Raw genomic sequence first — 20865 nt, 5'->3', positions numbered from 1 at the left:
TGAGCTGAAGGGGAAGGGAGGAGGAGGGAAAAGAAGATCTGAGTCCTAGTCTGACTTTTCTTCCAGGCTACATGGCCTTGAACAAATACCTTCTTCTCTAGGGGCCTTAGTTTTTCCATTCATAAAATGAAAGGAATGGAACAGATGTCCCTTAAGATTTCCTCCTGGTCTAAACTTTAATAATGATGTCTAAAAATCTTCAGTGTCAAAGTGAGCAATGTAAAATCTAATTTTATTGGCACCTTTGGAATATTTAGCCTGAGCATTGTCCTGAAATAAAATATCCACTATAATATCAAAGACTATTCATATACTTAATAATTTAAGTAAAAATTGGGACTTGACTGTATATCCTGTTATTTCTTCAGTAAAATTTCTCAAGTTTCTAAAGTTATACTGTAAACAATATCACAGAACAAAAGATGGAATTTTTATAAAGTTAATTCAGGAATAAAATTTCCGAGCATGGGATGTGCAATTAAATGGGGAGAGGCAGACACCTGCAGAGAGAGTAAACAAAAAAGTGAGGGACTTGGGAGAAACTATTTGTTAAAAGATGACTCAGGAAATCTCTGCACTTAGAACCCATTAAATTACATAATTTAATCAACACTGAAAGACTGGGGAAGCAGAACTTGGCCCAATGGATAGGGCCCAACCACATGGGAGATCGGCGGTTCAAACCCCAGGCCTCCTTGACCCATGTGGAGCTGGCCCATGCGCAGTGCTCATGCGCACAAGGAGTGCCGTGCCACGCAGGGGTGTCGCCCACATAGGGGAGCCCCACACGCGAGGAGTGCGCCCCACAAGGAGAGCCGCCCAGTGCAAAAGAAAGTGCAGCCTGCCTAAGAAAGGCGCTGCCCACATGGAGAGCTAACACACAAGATGACGCAACAAAAAGAAACACAGATTGCCATGCTGCTGATAAGGATAGAAGAAGTCACAGAAGAACACACAGCGAATGGACACTGACAGCAGACAACTCGGGGGGAGGGGAGAGAAATAAATTTAAAAATGAATAAATCTTAAAAAAAAAAAAACACTGAAAGACTGGTGGTAACCCCATTTCACATATGAAGAAACAGATCACAGAGGTTAAAGGTCATCTAGCTGGTAAGTGGCAATAATAATAAAATAATAAAATAGTAAAATAATAAAAAAGTAAAAATGGCAATAATAATAATGTTCTCAGGGCAATTATTACATGCCAAGTACTTTACACAGATTATCCCACTTAATCCACAGGAACACCCTATGAGCAGGTCTTATTATAATCTTCCTTTACAAGTGAGAAGGGGGAGGCACAGAGAGAGGTTAGGTCTTGGGCTCAGCATCACACAGCTTTCAGTGGCACAGCTGGGGTGGAACCCAGCAGCCTGGCACCAGAGTTGGTGCCCTCAGAGCAGAAAAAAACAAAATAGGTAGAGCTCTTACTATGGACTTTGATATACCATAAAGGATGTCAGAGACCATCTAATCCAACGCCACGGTTTTACAGACAACAAAACTGAGGAAAATAACTTTTCTATGTCATACAGCCTACTTAGAAACAGAGCCAGGCAATTATAATATTCAACAAATAATTGTTGGGCACTTATCATATGCCAGGTGCCATCCTAGGTGCTGGGGGCTACAGCAGTGAACAAAACAGATGACGCTCCCTGTCCTCACAGGGCTTACATGCTAGGCGGGGAGACAGACAATTAACAAGGCAACACATGAAAACATATCCCAGGACAAATTAAGTGATATAGAGTACCATAAAATAGAGAAAGGAGACAGGCAGAGCTAGGAAGGACGAGGAGGCCCAGGACCAGTGCCCGGCTCTTGATTTCCTGCCTGGGCCTTTTCCTCTGGAGTCCACCACCTTTCTTAAGGGAAGAATACGAGACCCCAGCCAACTCACGTAGGGGCAATGTAGCCTGCTCTACCTACCTGTCAGGACTCTGATGAAAACCAATGCAGACAATAAACATGTAAGTGCGTTGTAGACTCTCTACAGGTGTCAGTAGTATTATACTCTCAGCCTTCCGCAAAAGTCAGTTTGCAAAGAGCCACGATGGGGGACCACGAGCCACTGCTCAGAGGTGGCCGCCCCGACTGAGTGCCTGGGCTTCCTGCTCCTGCCAGGAGACCAGCAGTGCCCTGGCCATCTGTCACAACTAGGGGCCACGTGGCACCTGAAAAAAATCCCTGATGGAGGCCTGTGCCTCTGCAGATGTTTCCCAACTCATTTCACATTCAAACTCCAAAGCTTCTTCTCACACTTTTAGATCCTTATTAATAACATTTTAAAATGTAGATTGCTGCCTAATCTTAGCTGCGTAATTAAAAAAATAATCTTGCTTCTCTCCTGAACAGCAAGAAAGGAAACTATACCCCAGGGCTTCTGCAGCTAAGAATCACATCCTGCAGAAAAGCTAGTAGGAGGCTCAAGTTGGGGGAGGGGGAGTGGGGGCAGTTGAAGCCAGGAAGTGAGTTTAATCCCTTGATTTTAGAGAAAATGAAAATGAGGCTGAAGAAGGGGAATGATTTGCCCAAGGACACACAACATGTTTTGGCAGAGCCAGAAATAGGATCCCAATTTCCTGCTTCCCAATGGACTCTTGTCTGCTGCCTAGTGGGGAGAGGAAAGAAGGAAGACAGACTGTAGGTTCTTGGAGATGAGAATCTTATCGATGGGATCCTCCTTGTGCAGTGAGCAGAGCACGATTCATGTGGGAAAAGAGGATTATGGGAACAAGGTTCAAAGTTCTTAACAATCATTTCAAACTCACAGAACATCAGAGTAAGAAGGGATCTCAGAGCACTTCTAACCCATCATCTGTTTCTGGATGGGAAAAGTGAGGCCCAGAAGAAAGTGACCAGCAGACCCAGAGCCAAACAGTGAGAATCAAAGCTGAAACTAGAACCCAGGTCATTTTACTTCTAATACATCTATCCACAGCTTCCTAGAAAAGCAGCAACCTTCTAAAGCTGCCATTGATACCTGCATCGCTTTTGATCCACATTGTTCCTCTGTGCCCACTTCCCTGGGTGGATTCCTAGAAGGCCCAAAGTCTGGCTAATGGAAAGACACACATCCCGACCCCCATCTCCTTGGGTTCTCCTCTCCCCACCAAGAACTGCCATCCCTGGGCCTGGAGATAACCTTCAGTTATTGTTCCTTGCAAAAGATCATCACCAGTTTCCATCTCTGTGAAGTTACAAAAAAAGAAAGGGGAAAAAAAAAGGCCAAGCACTGCACCCAGCTGTTGGTGAGGCCGTGTTTTCTGCTGCTGACGATGACTCACAGTGCCTGAGCTGGAGGCTGGAGCTGGGAATGAGACTTGGGAGACTCAGCACAGCCAAGGGAAAGCCACAGTGCCAGAGCATGCCAGGGCCTGCAGAGAGGAGCTGCTTGCTACCCAGGTTCCTTTGGGAAAAATCCCAGCACCTGGCCGTGGGAACACAGCTCCCCCTGCAGACCACCCTGAGGCCCCACAGGAGCAGGGCCCAGGACAAACGATTCGCTGGGGCCAATGGATCCTGCAAAGCCCATCAGGCTACCAACGCTGTTACATTAGAAAGTCAAGATCCCACCTCTGAAGCCCTAACAGATGCTGCAACCCCTCAGAAGTACTATTTGCATGATGACATCTTTCGGTTCCAAAGACAAATTGGCTTTCAGTTAATGGGAGGACCAGAACAAGATCTTAAGGCAGGGGACAAAAAGGTAAAGATTGCCCCAGTCTTTGGTGGGGTGGGGGCATCCAGAGGCAGAAGCAGGGAGGGGAGAATGCAAAGTAGTAAAACTTTGTGGTTAACCTGTGAGAAAGTCTCGGGACCCTGCTTTGGTTGGTGCCTCTCCAACTTCCTTTAACCCCATTCCTGGGATGCTGTTCCAGATTCTTCAAGAGAGGCCGATATAAAAGACCTATTGGTGCTAAGAGAACTGCACTCACTGATAGGGGAGCTCTCTCCCACCCCCACATTTGAGAACCCTGCAAGGGGAGACCTGAGCAGCAGGATAAGGTCAGGGAGATGCCTCCTCTACTGTCAGAGGCTGGGGAACTTCCCACCTGCACCAAGCAGAGGTGATGACAAGGGTCACCAGATGTGGTCACCGAGGAGAGCCCCTGATGACCAGGGACCCACCAGGAAAGGGAAGACAACTGGGTGACTTGGAATCACAGTAATTTCAAAGTAGAGGTTGGGGGAGGCTTGAGATCAAAGCCCACTCTCGAAGCTGGTGGGTAGAGTAACAAGCATCAAATTGCTCAGCTGGAGCTCCGCGGCCATGTGGTATGAAAAGGGAAGGGGCATGGGGCAGAGGCACGGTGGGATGGCCTGTCATTCCCTTCCACATCTGCTAATCGCCCTCCTACTCTGCTCCCTGCCCTCCTCTGCCCCTCGCACCCCAGAAGAAACACTCTATTCCAGCACCCCGTCTCCCAAGAAATTCCAAGTCACCAATGTGACCTTTTGTAAAAACCTGACGCAGTTTAAGATGACCTCCCTGGCAGTCATATTTAGTCACACCAGAGATGGTAAGTACCAAAGCCACCATGCCTCCCTTGGAGAGGCTGACTTTCCCATGGCCAGAGACTGGGAAAGGCATCTGCTACACAGGATTTTCCATTTCATAGGATCAGCTCCAACCAAATCAGCAAAGCACTGTTACTATGGACCATCTGCCAGGACCCGGAAACAGCCCTGTTACATAAAAGGGCTGGTATAATGAAACTTATTAAACTGAATTCTTCCTCCATAAAAGAGCCAAAGCACTTTAATCTCTCTTGAGAAAGACAAGGTGGGGCAGTGGAGGGGCCCTGGGCAAGGGACCCACCTGGGTTCTAAACCTGGCTCTGCTATCAATTAGCTGTGGGACCCTGAGGGAAAATCATCTTATTTCCCTGGACTTCTGTTTTCCGAAATTTCAAATAAGGATGAGGCGGTCCCTTCCAGCATTAAAATTCCATGACCTATTATTTTCACCAAAGTGGCAAAAAAGGAAACTTGCATTAATATTAAGTTTGTACTGCAAGTTAATTTGCTAACAAAGGACAGTACCTTCATTTTTGTGGGCTTCAAGGAGAGAGGCAGAATGCACAGCCAGTGACTCTAGCTGGCTAGAGAAGAAAGTGCACAGAGGTGCACAGAGAAGAAACTAGAACCGTATCTCAGCCCAAGCAAGAGAGATCCGACAAAAACTATAAGTAGTAATTGGGCTGGGCGCAAGACTTTTAATAACCCCCTGCCTAGGCACAGGGCCCTTTTGTTTACAAAGTACTTTCACATCCACTTTCTCATTTGACCCTCACAACACCCTTGAGAAGGTGATAAGGTAATGTCTATCCCCATTTTACAGTGAGCAAAATGAGGCGACTAGGTAGAGTGAGCCCAAGTGTCAGTCTCAGCTCGGTTTCCTCACATATAAATGGGAGGGAGACCTACTGGACAAAGTTTTGTAAGGATCAAATAGATAATGTTTGGAAAGCCCTAGCAAAATGCCTGGCTCACAGTGAGTCCTTCCTTGATAAAGGTACGTCACCCTTTCCCCACACACCTCATCTCCTCAGGGAGAAGCCCCAGAACTGCTCATCTTTAGTCCTTTAGGAAGTGCTTCAAGACGAAAGGCAACAGGATGCTTCCCAGAAGGCAGACCCATGAGCCAGATGACTCCAACCCTGCTCATCTCATGAACTATCATCGTCAACCTGGGTCCTGGAGCTCCCCTGAGGATCCAGAGGACCTCAGGCTCAGCCACAGAGACGAGACTCAGAGACGAGACTGAAGCAGAAGGCAAGAGCGTGGGCCTCACTCGAGGAGCCTGTAGGAGCCACCCTGAGGCAGGGTCTTTCCTTTCTCTGTTCATGTGTATCCCACCCCAGCGCCCTCACAGAAACCTTCAGCTGCTCCCTCTGCTGCTCACAGAACAAACTCTGAACAAGGACCCATGCCCATTATACGCAAACACTTCCATCTCTTCTCATCCTATCTGGCCCCCATGGCAAGTGAGCTACACTGGAGTACACTTGCCATTTCCATCTTTGTTCATAGAATCCCTTCTGCCTGATATGCGTCCCCATCACTTCTACCTGTTCAATATTTGCTGAATAAATGGGTAAAGAAAGGATTATGTGAGTGAATAACATAATATACTCCTGTGAGGCAGACAAATTAGGGATTATGATTCTCATTTTACAGATGAACAAATTCAAGCCCAGAGAGGTTAAAAGACTTGCCCAAGATCACACAGCCAACATGGAGCCAAAAGAGAACTTGAACCCAGCTCTTCATGGCTCTTTTTGGCACATCAGGCTTCCTAAGGTAAAAAAAATTTTAAAAAAATTAAAAGTTAATCTTAGATTGGGGAGGAGCTGATCCAAGATTCCTCAAAATGGGCCTTTTTCCTATTGGCACACTTCCAAGAGCACTTTAAGGCACTGGCTGTCACAATGAATACTGAGCGCTCCCATGAGACAGGCTAGGTCCCTTGAGAAAGGGCAAGCACAGTGCCATCTGTCAAGAACTAAAAAACGATGGCAAGATTACAGACACTTAATGCTCACTTTTAGAGAGCTCCTGGAACAAATCAATCCTGACCAGGAAAGAGGATGATTCCTTGAATGGAAACTGAGCCCTCTGCCAGAGACCTCTGCGCCCTTCCCAGAAGCATCTGGTGAGGCTGCAGCATGGCTGGTAGCCCCAGTCACTTAGACAGAAGGGGAAGTTGAGGACCCAAGGCAGGCAAGGCCTTGAAGACACATGGGGGCAAAGCTGGCCCAAAAGTCCTGGGGCATCAGGCACCACTGTCAGCCTCGAGGAACTTGGGCCCTCTGCTCTGGGCTTCTCCAAGAAGATGGGAAGAAGGCAGAACTAGAGGCTAGGCGTCCTGAGCACAGCCATTGGGATGGTCAGAGTTTCGCATCCAAATCCTTCAGCTCTTCCACGCAACGAGCATTCACTGGGCCTCTCCTCTATGCCCTGCACCAGCGATCCAGGAGGGAACAGGTCAAGTCCCTAACCTCATGGGGCTCACATTCAGTGAGGAGAAAGTGACAACCAATAAGCAAACAGTGATACCCTAACTGCAGGCAGTGAGAACTGCCAGAAGGAAAAATGAAGCCAGGCAGGAGTAGAGGGGCTGCGACAGGGTGGTGGCAGCTGTTTTTAATGGAGTGGACAAGGAGGGCCTATAAGAGGTGACATTTGGGCAGGAACCAATGAAAGCAAGGCAGAAGCTTTGTGGGCCTCAGGGAGATGAGCGTTCCAGGCAGGGGGAACTGCCAGAGCACGGGCAAAGAGGAAAGGTGCTTAGCCTTCCTCAGGAGGCTTCATTCCACCAGCCACCACCCCTAACCTTGCTCCACGGACACCTGCCCTTTACTACTTCAAAGGCCTCCTCTCCCCAGCAGCCCATCACCAAAACTCTCCTACAAGTTTCTCTAGAGAAAAGAGAAAAAATATTTGTTCCTCCCTGCGCTAAAGCCTAGCAGTAACTTGCCACATTTGCAGTACAGCCACTTTGAGAGGAGGCAGTATGATGAGCTTGGATGTCCCACAAAGCAAGGTTCAGATGTCTGCTCAGCTTCTCAACTAATGCTGAGAAGCCACACAGTCTCTCTGAGCCTCCATTTCCTCACCTGGAATGAAGGAAAATGAACCGTACCTCAAAGGGTTATCATGAGCATGTAAGTGGCAGTACCTGGCAGAGCACCTGGTATATAGTAAGTGCATGGCAAACACTGGTTCCCTGCCCTTGGGATCAAAACAAATTTATTACTTTTTGTTAAGCCGATCATGCTAACACGTGTTTTACTGCAGCGTGACTCTGGCAAGGTCCTGGGCCTGCCAATCTGTTGGGTATGGGGGCTGTGGGATGGCTCTCTGACTAAGAGCTCATCACAGCACAGCCTGGTGGGAGGACCTTGGCCCAGAGGAAAACCGGGCAGGCAGAAGGGGAGCAGAGAAGACTCTGCCCTTGCTGGGGATGGCAGAATACAAACCATTAGGACCAGAGCCTCCAAGAAATCAGGAAAAGGCAGGCAGCTATCTATTCCCCCTTCCCTTCTCTCCTCTGGCTCACTGGCCTCAGGTCCAGGCACTTATCTCCCTGCTCTCCTGTGGGCAGCCAGCTGGAGAGACCCAACTGATCTCAATGCCTTTCACGAGCAAGGGCCATCAGCTATTCACTCACAGTGAGACTCCAGGGAGACCCCTTTCCCTCCCCGGGCTTGAGTTTGCCCACCCATAAAAGTCAGGGAGGGACTGGGTGACGTCTGGGGGTCTTTTCAGCTCTGACCTTGTAATTCTGACTCTGGATGTTGGCACAAATCTGTCTGCCTGCCCACTGCTGCCATCTGGTGTCCAACTGGCCCAGGTGCACTTGGCTTTTTGGCCAGGCCAGGTGTAAGCGGCTCACTCCAATATACCCACTTCAAAGGCTGAACCTTGGTCCGGCTTCAGCTGGACACACATTGCACTTCTCCGGACCACAGATCAATGGGTATGCATTGCCAAACACGCAACTAAATAAATAAGTAAATAAATAAATAGAGTGCCGGAACCTCACCTTTCTCTGGCAGAGATGACACAACTGCAGCTGAGCGTCTGACCTTCCTGCCCAAAGGAAGCAACCTGCCCAAGGTCGCACAGCTGCCTGGCTCCCAGACCAGTCACAATTCCACTCGACTACATGGCTTAGGGCTGGTGGACACCCAACATAAAAATCAAAACTAAAGTCACCCAGGGCCAAGGAAGTAAACTTTGGAAGGTGGGACAAATTGTCAGGATTCCCCACAAACCTCAAAAAATAATAAGATAGGATACATAACAAGGCTGACTTCTGCTTGCAGAGATTCATGGAAATAACAAACTGAGGGTGCTCAGGACACTTCTCTAACCTTGGAGGTCATCAGCACTAGAGGGCAAGTGGGGTAGACACACTGAGTGCCTGAGGACATGGGTTAGAGCTTCTCTTCTCTTCTCTATCTATAGACCTACGGCCAGAAAGCACAATAAAGATATATTCAGGTAAACCCCTTAGGTTCCTGCATAACCATGAGACCTGGCCACCCTTTGTGGACTCAGTCAATCCCACTCTTGGCTTTCTCTTCAGCCTCTTTCTAAACCTGAAGTGTAGATTCTCACAGACACACTGTGTGACTTTTAAGTAGGTCACTTGTCTTTTCCGGCTCCTATCATTTCACATTTGCAATATAATGGAGATTTACTGGATGATCTTTAAAATCCTTGCTATTCTAAAATACTAAAATTTGAAACTCCCTGGCTAATCAAGATTACTCTTCACTTGCAGAGAGCAGCTATAATAGCGGGCAAGGGAGAATTAATCAAACAATGCCTCCCCCTAGTGGTTTGATGCTACCACCACACCTCCCCAGCTATAAAAAACTCTTCATCTCACCCTGAACTCTGAAAGGAGGAATCTGCCTGCAACCCGCCGGGCCGCGGTGCAGAGGAGCAGGAATGAAAGCAAGGACGCTAGGCTCAGCGATCCAGGGAAACCTCTGAGCTGGTTACATGACGATGGGAAACTCCTCATCTTTAGGAACAAGTACATTTTGGCTCTCAAAGGACCTTTTGTGATCCATCTCCAACTCCCCTATTCAGGTGAGGAAACCAAGGCTCAGGGATCTTCAGAAGGGACTCGCCCAAGGTCACAAAGCTGACTCATGACTAAGCCAAAAATAGATCCCAGTCTTCCTGCTTCCTCCCTCTCTTCCAGGCTACCTCCCCAACGAGGCCCGAAGGAGCAGCTTGTCAAGGACATAGACTCAGGAATGGGTGGCAAAGGGATTGGTTCCCTGCACTGAGGGGTAAGCAATTTTATTCATTAACTTTAAATTAACATTTATATGGATGTGTTCAGATTGCAAGTTACATACTGAGTACAGAAAAGATAAAAGAAAATAAAACCCACTCATAATCCCACCAGTCAGAGATATTTTCTCGAAGGAAACATCTGATCTTTTCTATTCAAAAATCCTTTTTTTTTTTTGGTAAACAAATTAAGAGTTCCAGAGTAGTAACACTGTAATCTGCTCTTTCCACTTAATATATCATAAGTATATTCCTCTGTCATTAAATATCCTTTTAAGACATACCATTTAATGACTATATAATATTCTAATGGCTGTACTATAATTTTAGTCAGTCCCTACAATTTATTTCCAATTTATATGTCTTTGTCATTATAAATTAGGCTGTGATGAATGGCATTATACTTAATCTTCTAACACATCCCAGATCATTTTCTTGGGCCAGGTTTTGTTTTTTATAGTATAGCATCTCTTAGCTGGAATGGCTCTTAGCAATCTTTGAGCCCACACCCTCCTACTGGTCAGATGGGAAAAAGGGGGCCAAAGAGTTTAGCTTCTTGCCAGGGCACAAAGAGAAAGTAACAGAACCAAGTACCAAACTCTCCACCTGTTAAAATCTGACCTTCCCAAAACCCAACCACAATATCACATGCTTCCCTGACCATCTTCACCCACACTGATCTCTCCTTACTCTGAAACCCTAGAACCCAGTTTCTGGGCCTCTCCTCGGGCCCTTTGCCATATTCTTTTTATTCTTCTACTAAATATTTCGTTCGTTTGTCCAACCACATATTTCCCCAAGGTGGTTCTGGATTTTCTATTCCTCTGTACTCTGTAGCTTGGTGCTATGAACATATAGGTAAGCATTCCACAAATACCTGCTGAAGAAATCAAAGATAACTAAGAATTTCCTTCCTCATTGTCTGGAGGATGCAGCAGCACAGGCAAAAGTTGGGGAAAGATGATTCTTTGCAGGGTGAAAGAAGTTTAGCTAATGAGTTAGGGCACTGTGAGATACATACAATTTAGGATTAGAGTAACAGATTCAAGTCTTAGGTCTGCCCAAGTACGTGAACCAAGGCAACAGAGATAAACAATTAGGGGGCCTCTGTGTAGAGAGGTTGGTAACACTTGTCTTGGGAACATCCTCCAAGAAAAAGGACGTGACCACTTCCCGGTGATAAAGGGGGTCCGTGAGAGTTAGGGTTGCTGTTGTTATCATAAATGGAAATGAAGGGGAAACGGACTTGGCCCAGTGGTTAGGGCGTCCGTCTACCACATGGGAGGTCCGCGGTTCAAACCCCAGGCCTCCTTGACCCGTGTGGAGCTGGCCCATGCGCAGTGCTGATGCGCGCAAGGAGTGCCCTGCCATGCAGGGGTGTCCCCCGCGTAGGGGAGCCCCACGCGCAAGGAGTGTGCCCCGTCAGGAGAGCCGCCCAGCGCGAAAGAAAGTGCAGCTTGCCCAGGAATGGCACTGCACACACTTCCGGTGCCGCTGACGACAACAGAAGCGGACAAAGAATCAAGACGCAGCAAATAGACACAGAGAACAGACAACCGGGGGAGGGCGGGGAATTAAATAAATAAATAAATCTTTTTTTAAAATAAAATAAATAAATAAATGGAAATGCAGCTGCTCCTAGGAGCTCGGCATGGGCCCCCTGACCCTCGCTCCGGCCGGATCTGGATGGATCCGGGTCTGCTCCGTGCAAACGCCCGGGAAAGGAATGTGTGGTTGCACTCCTCAGGCAAAAATCAGTGTCCTCTTGAAGCAGAACTTAATGTATAGAAAGAATTGTCATTCCTGCCTCAGGTTCCTGGTTGGCAGGTAAGTCCCCCACATTTCCCCATCGTCTCTGGAGGGACTGTGACAAGATGGAAGAGCGCTGGGCCGAGAGCCCCGACACCTGCGTGCATCCTCTCCCTTTCCCTCACTCCTTGTCCTCAGCTGCTCCGTCTCTAAGCCGGGCAAGAAGGACCAGGTGATCCCTAAGGTCCCTTCCATTGCTGACATTCTAAGGACTCTGGAATAAAAACTAACGACTTTGCAGAAACTTAGCAGGGACTGGGGTAGGGGTGGGGAGTGGGCCAATTGGTACAGTTTCTGTTTGGGGTGATAGAAAATTTTGGTAATGGATGGTGGTAATGGTAGTAGCACAGCATCGTGAACGTATTTAACACCACTGAATTGTATTCCAGAAAGTGGCTAAAATGATTAATTTTAGGTTACATATATGTTACCAGAATAGAAATATACAACATAAAGAGTGAACCCTAATGTAGTATGGATTATTGTTAATATAATTATAATAATATGTTTCATCAATTGTAACAAAGATACCATACTAACTTAAAATGTTAATAATAGGAAAAAATGGGGGGGGGATATGTGACCCCTGTACTCTGTATGATTTTTCTATAAACCTATAACTACTCAAAAAAAATTTTTTAAGAAAGAAAAATAATTAGCAATCATAAGAAACAGACAAAAAAAGACCAATTACTTTGATATAATGATATAGGAAATGTGGAGAATTGTTAAAACTGGTAGATCCGGCTATCAGGGGTAGGGGGGTGGTATGGTGGAGTTCTCTGCATGAGTTTTTTTTTTTTAAGATTTGTTTTTTTATTTATTTCTCTCCCCTTCACCCCCCTCCCCCAGCTGTCTGCTCTCTGTGTCCATTCACTGTGTGTTCTTCTGGGTCCACTTCTATTCTTGTCAGCGGCCCGGGAATCTGTGTTTCTTTTTGTTGCATCATCTTGCTGCATCAGTTCTCCATGTGTGTGGCGCCACTCCTGGGCAGGCTGGACTTTCTTTCGCGCTGGGCAGCTCTCCTTACTCCTTGCGTGTGGGGCTCCCCTACGCGGGGGACACCCCTGCGTGGCACGGCACAACTTACGCACATCAGCACTGTGCATGGGCCAGCTCCACACTGGTCAAGGAGGTCCTGGGTTTGAACCATGGGCCTCCCATATGGTAGGGGAACGCTCTATCCGTTGAGCCAAGTCCACTTCCGTCTGCATGAGTTTTGCATTATTTTTGCAAATGTCCTATAAGTTTGAAATTATCTCAAAACTAAGTTTATAAAAAAAACTGATGACAAAAAGCAAAAAACTTCCACCTCAAAATAGTCCTTTGGGCTCAGTTTGACTTTCAACCACTGGGTCCTCAAAGTTCTAAAGCACAGACAGCATGAATTCCAAGGCATCTGCTTTAAATAGAGCCCATGAGGTCAGAAGCTCCCTGAGCTGGGTTGAGGTTTCATGATATATTGTCCCAAAGAAGATGGAGTAATATACACTGTCACCCTATTCTGGAAAGGATCTTGGTTCCAAAACAGAAAAATCAGCATTAAGTATATTTATAAACTCAGCTTAGTGTGAATCAATGGCTAGGCTTGGATTTCACTGATGCTTAGATATCAAATGCAATAAAATATTTCTTGGTCTGTGACACCTGAAGAAAGGTGAATAGCTATGAGCTGGTCCTTCCACATGTGCCATGCAATTCCCTGCTTTACAGAAATTACAAAAGAATAAAAAATATCTCAATCAAAAGGACCTAACCAAGAACCAGGAAGACAGTGATGGAAGAAGGGGAAAAACTCACTGGAAAGTAGAATTCCATTGTTAGCTTCAATGCTGATGTAAAGTCACTTTCTTTCCTCTGGGTTTCAGCTTTCACATTTGCAAAGTAAGGAAGTTACTGTTTCCTTTTCTGATTCTCTAAAACTTTGAAGACTCTAGGACTTCCTTAGGTGACACTGAAGAAGGTGAAGAATGTCAAAAAACTTTTTGTATTTGGGCCCATTTTTTCGGTCCATATCCTCGTGAGACCACAAAGCTACTTTGAGGTGTTGCATGGTTCTGGGAAAGCTTCCAGCATTCCGAAAGCAGCCAGATTCTAGACATTCTGACCAGCTCCACATTAAGATTTTGTATAAATCATTCCCCTTGAAATTCTAATAAATCATCAGCAACCAACACTTAGCATTTATAAGCAATCTTTCCGCACTCTCCAAAAAAGTCCTGAATCAGCCTGTTGTCACCCATCCAGAGACATTCATATGCAGAGCTACAGAGTCCTCTGCAGGAAAGAGAAGAAATGGGGCATCCAACCTCCAGAGAGTTCCAGAGTTTCCTAAAGGGCAGACAGAGCTAATATTTATTGAACAGACATATGAGCCCAGTCCTGTGCTGGATGCTTTCCTACATCATCTCATTTAATCCTCAAACAAGGTCAGGAATCACTTCCTCCATTTTACTAGTGAGGAAATAAACTCAAAGAATTAGGTTTAATCATTTGTCCAGCATTTATGGATTACCTAACTAATGTGGGTAGAGTACTTAGCTAAGCACTAAGGAAACAGTGATGAGCAGAAATGAACATAGCTCCTGCCCTCATGATGCTTATACTCTAGTGGGAGGGGTAATTAATCAAAGAATCCTACAAAAATTTGTAAACAGCACAAAGGAGGGTTTGTGGTGTAATAAGAACAGAGAAAAGGGAAAAGTATCTAGTCAGAGATGTCATGGGAAGGCTTCCCCTGGGGAAGTGATGATCAAACTGCGATCTGGGATAAAAAGGGAATTAAACGAAGTCAAAATGAAGGAGGGATGAGGGATAAGTGTACCAAGAAGAGGGAGCAGCAGGTGCAAAGGCACTGTGGGGGAATACATGATACGTGATATAAGGTACCAAGGAAAGGCCAGGGTGCCTGTCCCAGAGACCATGATGGCAAAGGGGCTGGACAGGCAGGCAGAGGGCAGGCCACGCGGGGCCTTGAAGACCACGGACTGTGTTTTTATGATAAGAGCTATGGGAAGCCACCTAAATATGACGCAACAGACTTGAAAGGGTCTTCCAACTGTGGTATAGAGAAGAGACTTGAGGGGGAAAGGAATGAATTGGGAAGATCAGGGGGAAAATGGCCACTGCAGGATCCAGGCAAGAGGTGATAGCCGCCTCAGCTATGGTGGTGGCAGTGGAGATGGACAGAGTGGATCTGCCCACATCCACACAATCAGAAAGCCAACAGAGAGAGACTCAACCCAGGTCTGTCTGATTTTAAATCCTGCATTTCTCTTGACTCTTGCTATCCATTCATTCATTCAGACAATGAATTATTGATCATCTACTACATTCCAGGCCTGTGCCAGGTGCTGGGGATATAGCCACAAACAAAACAGACGCTGCTCTTAAGAAATTTACAGTCTAGACATTAAACAAATAAGGATACAAACAAATACACACAATTACATTTTGGGATGAATGAACAATGAAGAGTGTGGTCAGAGATTTTAACAAGGCACATTGCTTTCTTAAGCCATGAAGATTTTCCAAACTGTTGTTAAAATAAAAGAGCTGCTTGCCTGCTGCATGGGAATGAAACTTTAGGAAAGTTGGCTTGTCAGAGTTGGATACTGAGAATAGTGTCATGGCCAGCTTGGGAGTGCTGGTGTGTCTCAATCTCTGCATAGACTCTGTTGAAATAGAAGTCTTTCTAAAAGCCACTAACTCCTTAATTTATTCACATATCCCAGCTTCAGGCACCCCTCATTTATATATGTATAGCATTTTGCAATTAGTTGGAATCTTTCAGGCAGATCATTAATTACATATGTAGAATGCAGGCGGATTTTAATATCCTACTTGAGAGACAGGAGAACTGAGGCCCAGATGGATAAAGTGACTTAACAAAGGTCACCAAACTAAGAAAGCACCCAGATCAAATCACGAATCTAGGTGAGATAGCTGCAGGTCACCGAGCATGGCTAAAGATACCCAGGAGTCCCATGAAGTTCCTCAGAACAATGATTAGGGACATTAAGCAGCTTGGGAAAGGTTTCTAGAAGGCAGCTCCACCAGCCTGGAGATACAGGTACCCTTGCCAACTCTCCCAGATTAGAACAGGTTCTCCTGGACTCTTTCCAAGAGCTTCTGACTAACAGGAAAAAAAAAGTATTTTTCCATTGCCAACACTGCAGGCAGGCACCAGATCCCCAAAGGGGCAGGACACAGAACACATCCCAAATTCCCATAGAGACGAACCATAAAGTGATTCTGATCCTATGTTAATTGCCCATAGCTAAGCACCTGCCACTAGCAAGTCCATCTCAGACAGTGTTTCTCAACCTCAGCACCGCTGACATTTTGGCTGAATATTCTTTGCTGTTGGGGGCTGCCCTGGCATTTAGCAGCATCTCTGGCCAACACCCACTACCCACTAGATGCCAGTCACACCCCAGTTATGACAACCAAAAACGTGTCCAGACACTGCAAATGTCTCCTGGAGAACAAAATCAGCTCTGGTTGATAATCACATAGTCTAGAGACTATGGGGAAAAGCAAAGTTCTCTTCTTTTCTCTTATCCTATCCTATCCCATCCCAACCCAACCCATCTTTCCTTCCAGATACACAGTCATTGTGTATAAAATATTGTTTAATCAATGTCCCACCACTAATGCCTCCCAGAATGAGACTGAAAACAGCCCCTGTGCTGATGAGGCCCACACACAGGTTCCAGGAACAACTCACCACTGGAGCTTGTGAAAACAAGCAGAGTTAAATAACTCCTTGTTCCACTAATGAGCTGTTTCTGACCCTGTTAGGAAGTCTTGTCCCCATTAATGTGAGCAGCTGAGTCTGATTAAATTGGAAGCCCCGAGTGTTTCTTCTCAATGATAACAGGCCAGGGCAAGGGCTTCCACTGCTGTTAGAGGCAGCACAAAGATGGTGAATCAAATACAAAGAGCAGTGACTCCCACTTTACCCAGAATCCAGGACACTCAAACATTCTAGCTTTTAAAATTCTGAAACTAGGAGAAAGGGGAAAGTGACAAAGTACATAAACAGAGATCTGAATTAACAAGTTAATTAAACAGCTGAAGCATTACCAAAAAAATAATCTCTAGAGGAGGTGGAGACTTGAAGCTGAGATCCAAAGCAGCTGGGGTGACTCAGACAGTGTCAGGGACACCAGCTTCAACCCTCCCACCCGTACTCTGAGGGCTGGGCTGCTGGACCAGACGTGAAAATCAGGATCAGTTACAAGGCTTCAAAGCGAAAAATCAAAGAAGCAGCACCTCTGTGTCTTTCATTAGTCGGCTGCCTAACTAGTTAAAGGGTTTACTGACAGATTCAACCAAACTCATTACCATTTGGTAGTAAGTGTATTTTACTGCACTGCAATTTCTTTGAAGACTGACTAACCATGAAACGCCTACCTGTTAACACACAATTACTCAAACTACTGTATGCAGTTAACCAAAATACTCCCTTCTTCACCTATTTCTGGATGAATGAATATACCGTGCACACAAAATGATTTTTCCAAATTATTGGTCAGTCTGCTCAGAAGATCTAATTTATGAAATGCTAGGAAAATCAGAAACAATTTCTATTTTTATTGGTGCATGAATTTTGGAGTCAGACCAGGCTGAGTTTGAATCCCCACCTGCCATTTCTACCCAAGCAGCCTGGGGACACTTGCTGAAACTCTGAGCCTCAGTTTCCTTGCCAGTAGAACAGGGATAAAAATGCCCACAGTCAAGAGAAAAGTAAATGACTTAATGGATAAAGTAGTACCTAAGATCCAGTACTGGCATACAACAGATGTTCAATAACACCTTACGTGATTTTCAGCCTTATTCTAAATGGCCAAGTAGAGGAGGGGTGGCAAGGGCCTGGGTTAATAATTTGGATTACAGGATTTGAAAAGAAAACAGTTGCATTACTTGATCATAATCAAGTTAAAACAGACTAACGAAGCAGAGCCTAGTTAAACTTAAATGGCCTTAGAGAACAATAAAAGTGGTTTGCCTTAACAAAAAAAAATCATTTGCTTCAAACTGATATTGGAAAAGTATCCACGAGTTGTTAACCCAAACCCCTGACTTCATTTAATAATAATCTGAACAAAATGATTTTGCAGACAGACACAATCCATTCCTAAAATAGAGGCCACTTCTTATAATGTTTTAGGGCAGGCTATCCCAAGACAGTGTTTCTCAAACATCAATATATACATATGAATCACCTGGGGATCTTGTAAAAGGCAAATTCATTCAGAAAGTCTGGGGTGGGGGTTGAGATTCTGCATTTCTAATAAGTTCCCAGGTGACTCTGATGCTGCATGTCCACAAACTTTCAACAGCAAGGTCCCGGATGTCCTCACCCTATGACACCTGGCAAATTCTACTCAGCCTTCAAAGTCCAGCCCAGAGGCTATGGAGGTCTTCTGAAAATCCTCCCCTAACCACATCCTCCATACACAGGTCTATGGTACTTTTGTAGCATTTAAATCTACTGTTCCATCTCACACTGGAGGGTACTGAAATTTGATTACAGGTCTGTCTCCTCTAGTGGACAGTGGTCTCCCTGAAGACAGGGTTTGTTTCTAGTACAGAGTATGATACATAAACAGATCCTCACCATTGGGTGGATGGATGGATGGATGGATGGATGGATGGATGGATGGATGGATGGATGGATGGATAGGAGGGAGGGAGGAAGGGAGGCAGGGAGGCAGGGAGGCAGGGAGGAAGAGAGGCAGGGAGGCAGGGAGGCAGGGAGGCAGGGAGGCAGGGAGGCAGGGAGGCAGGGAGGATGTCTTTCTTCTCTATATTCTTAGATAATAAATAAACATTAATAAACATTAACTGACTTGGTTGGACTCCTGAATCCAGAGAGACAAAATGAAGCCTTCTGTTCATAAACCACGTGAAGAGATGAGCAATCCTAGCTGTCTACCTTGCCTTATACACATTTTGAGTATGTTTAATTTCTTTTAACTAGAAACAGGTTGGTGCAGGAAAATGAATATCTGTTCTGCTATGCAGTAGAGATACAGAAGTGAGCAGAACTAATATGGTGCTTTCTCTCAGAGCTTATGGTCTACAGGAAAAGACAGGTATTAAACAATTCCACAAAAAAAGCACTTACTCTGCTCAGTGTGTCTGAAAATTTTCTGCACATCATCCTAATCTTTAAGTAGTCTGAACCTCCAGAAGAAAGTCATGATTTTCCTCTAAAGGAACACTACACTTTCCTGAGAGCATGCTCTGAAGTGGTAAATATGGAATGTTTATTTACGCTTTTGTTATACAGACCTGTGTTCCAAGATGACCACAAAATTGTTTTAAAAGGCTAATTAAAATAGCTATTAATAGCTTAAAAAGACATTCTGTAACTCCTGATAGAACTATCCCACCACCTAAAAAGTAGTCTTCCCCTTCCCCAAAAAACATAGGCAAAAAACCTGAATTCAATAAAAACCTGTTTAGTCCTATTTGCAGAAAGCACAAAAATCAAAGTGATACATTCCATAATACTATGGAGAGGAAATCATCAAAATCTAGATTGTGAGAAACTATATGGGAAACAATATAATTTCTTCAACAAAAATTTAAAGGAAAAAAAAAAGAGGAGGAGGAAACTAAAGATAAAAGAAACTTGACAGATATATCAACCAATTGCAATGTACAGGACTTACTTAGAATCTGATTCAAACAAACTGAAAAATAAACACATACCTAAACATAAATGTAAGTATATTTGTATTTTGTATATCTCTAAATATGTATGATAATAGAAGATATAAAGGATTACTGTTAAATTTTTTTTAGGTTTACCATTCTATTGTGGTTTTCTTTTTTTAAAAATGTCTGTAGGGAGATGGATGTGGCTCAAGTGATTGGGCTCCTGTCTACCATATGGGAGGTCCAGGGTTCAATACTCAGGGCCTCCTGGTGAAAGGCAAGCTGGCCCACACAGCGAGCTGGCCTGAGTGGAGAGCTGGCCCAAATGGAGTGCTGGCCCGCACAGAGTGCTGGTCCATAAAGGAGGGTTGGCCTGTGCTGGAGTGCTGGCCTGTGCAAAGAGCTGGTGTGGCAAGATGATGCAACAAAAAGAGACACAGAGGAGAGAGAATGAGAGATGCAGCACACCGGGGAGCTGAGGTGGTGCAAAAGATTGAGTGCCTCTTTCCCACTTCAGAAGGTTCCGGGATCAGTTCCCAGTGCCGCCTAGGGAGAAGACAAGCAGACCCAGAAAAACACACAGAGCAGACAGCAGGCACAAAACAATGCAGGGCTAGGGGAGAAATAAATAAATAAAAATAAATCTTTTTTTAAAAAGTGTAACTTAAAGCTTGTATTAATAGCTAGGTACTGATAATGGCTGAAGTTGGTGATGGGTACATTGGGTTCATTCTATTATTCTTTTTATTATATATGTTTACATATTTTTCCATAACAAAAATTGGATTTTCTTCTGAAGAAAAAGGTGGTTGGGGTAAATATTTTTTTTTACAAACAGTAAAAACAAAAAATTGTGCATGACTAGGTGAAAAAAAAAGCCAATTAAAAGCATCATGTATATGAGTGCTCATGAGTCTATATTTGTGTGGGCAAATGTGGAGGATGTGTGACTTAACAGAGGATAACCACAGCTAATCTGAAAGCCAGAAAGTCCTGGAAAGATAGTCACCAGGTATTTGGGAGTCCAGTAGTCTGTGTGTAGCTAACAAGCACAGGAGTAAGCAAGGAGACTCTTGAGAACTCCAAGGCCTTGACATAATAACTGATCCTAAGAATGACAAATTGCCTGCCTGGGGGAACTCTGCGTAAATCATCAGGAACTCTGGAAAGGCAAGGATGACAGGCCATTGAAAAGCAAAACTCAGAGTAAAGTCAGGAATATGACGGCTGGGAAAGGAAAACTTCCCTGAGAGACTGATGAGAGAGAAATGAAAACTCAAGAGAAGAAGATGCCAAAAGCTATATGGCATAAGGTGATAACGTCTAAGGGACTAAAATAAATGCCTGAATCAATGTACAAAATTTGTTAGGGTCAATAAAAGCTTAAATTGGAACACCATGCCAGCTATGATTCAAAATATGCTTCTTTCTCAATTTTGAAATATTTATCTTCTCTTAACATTGTTTATATAAATGCAAATAGGGCCATTTCTTACTCTGTGACAGGGCATAGACTCCCCAATCAATCTGGACAAATTTTCGGAGTGCTGCTTGCTGCAA

At 44.9% G+C, this 20865-nt stretch overlaps 1 protein-coding gene across 2 annotated transcripts in view; it reads right to left on the bottom strand.

Annotated features, from left to right (window-relative positions):
* Positions 1-20865, bottom strand: part of SERGEF (secretion regulating guanine nucleotide exchange factor) — a 295047-nt gene that overhangs the window by 248566 nt on the left and 25616 nt on the right. The gene's annotated exons all lie outside the window — the stretch shown is intronic.

The sequence above is a fragment of the Dasypus novemcinctus genome, chromosome 10 (genome assembly GCF_030445035.2).
Source record: "Dasypus novemcinctus isolate mDasNov1 chromosome 10, mDasNov1.1.hap2, whole genome shotgun sequence".
Classification (NCBI taxonomy): domain Eukaryota; kingdom Metazoa; phylum Chordata; class Mammalia; order Cingulata; family Dasypodidae; genus Dasypus; species Dasypus novemcinctus.
The sequence above is the reverse complement of the archived record's forward strand: the minus strand, read 5'-3'. Positions and strand labels throughout refer to the sequence as shown.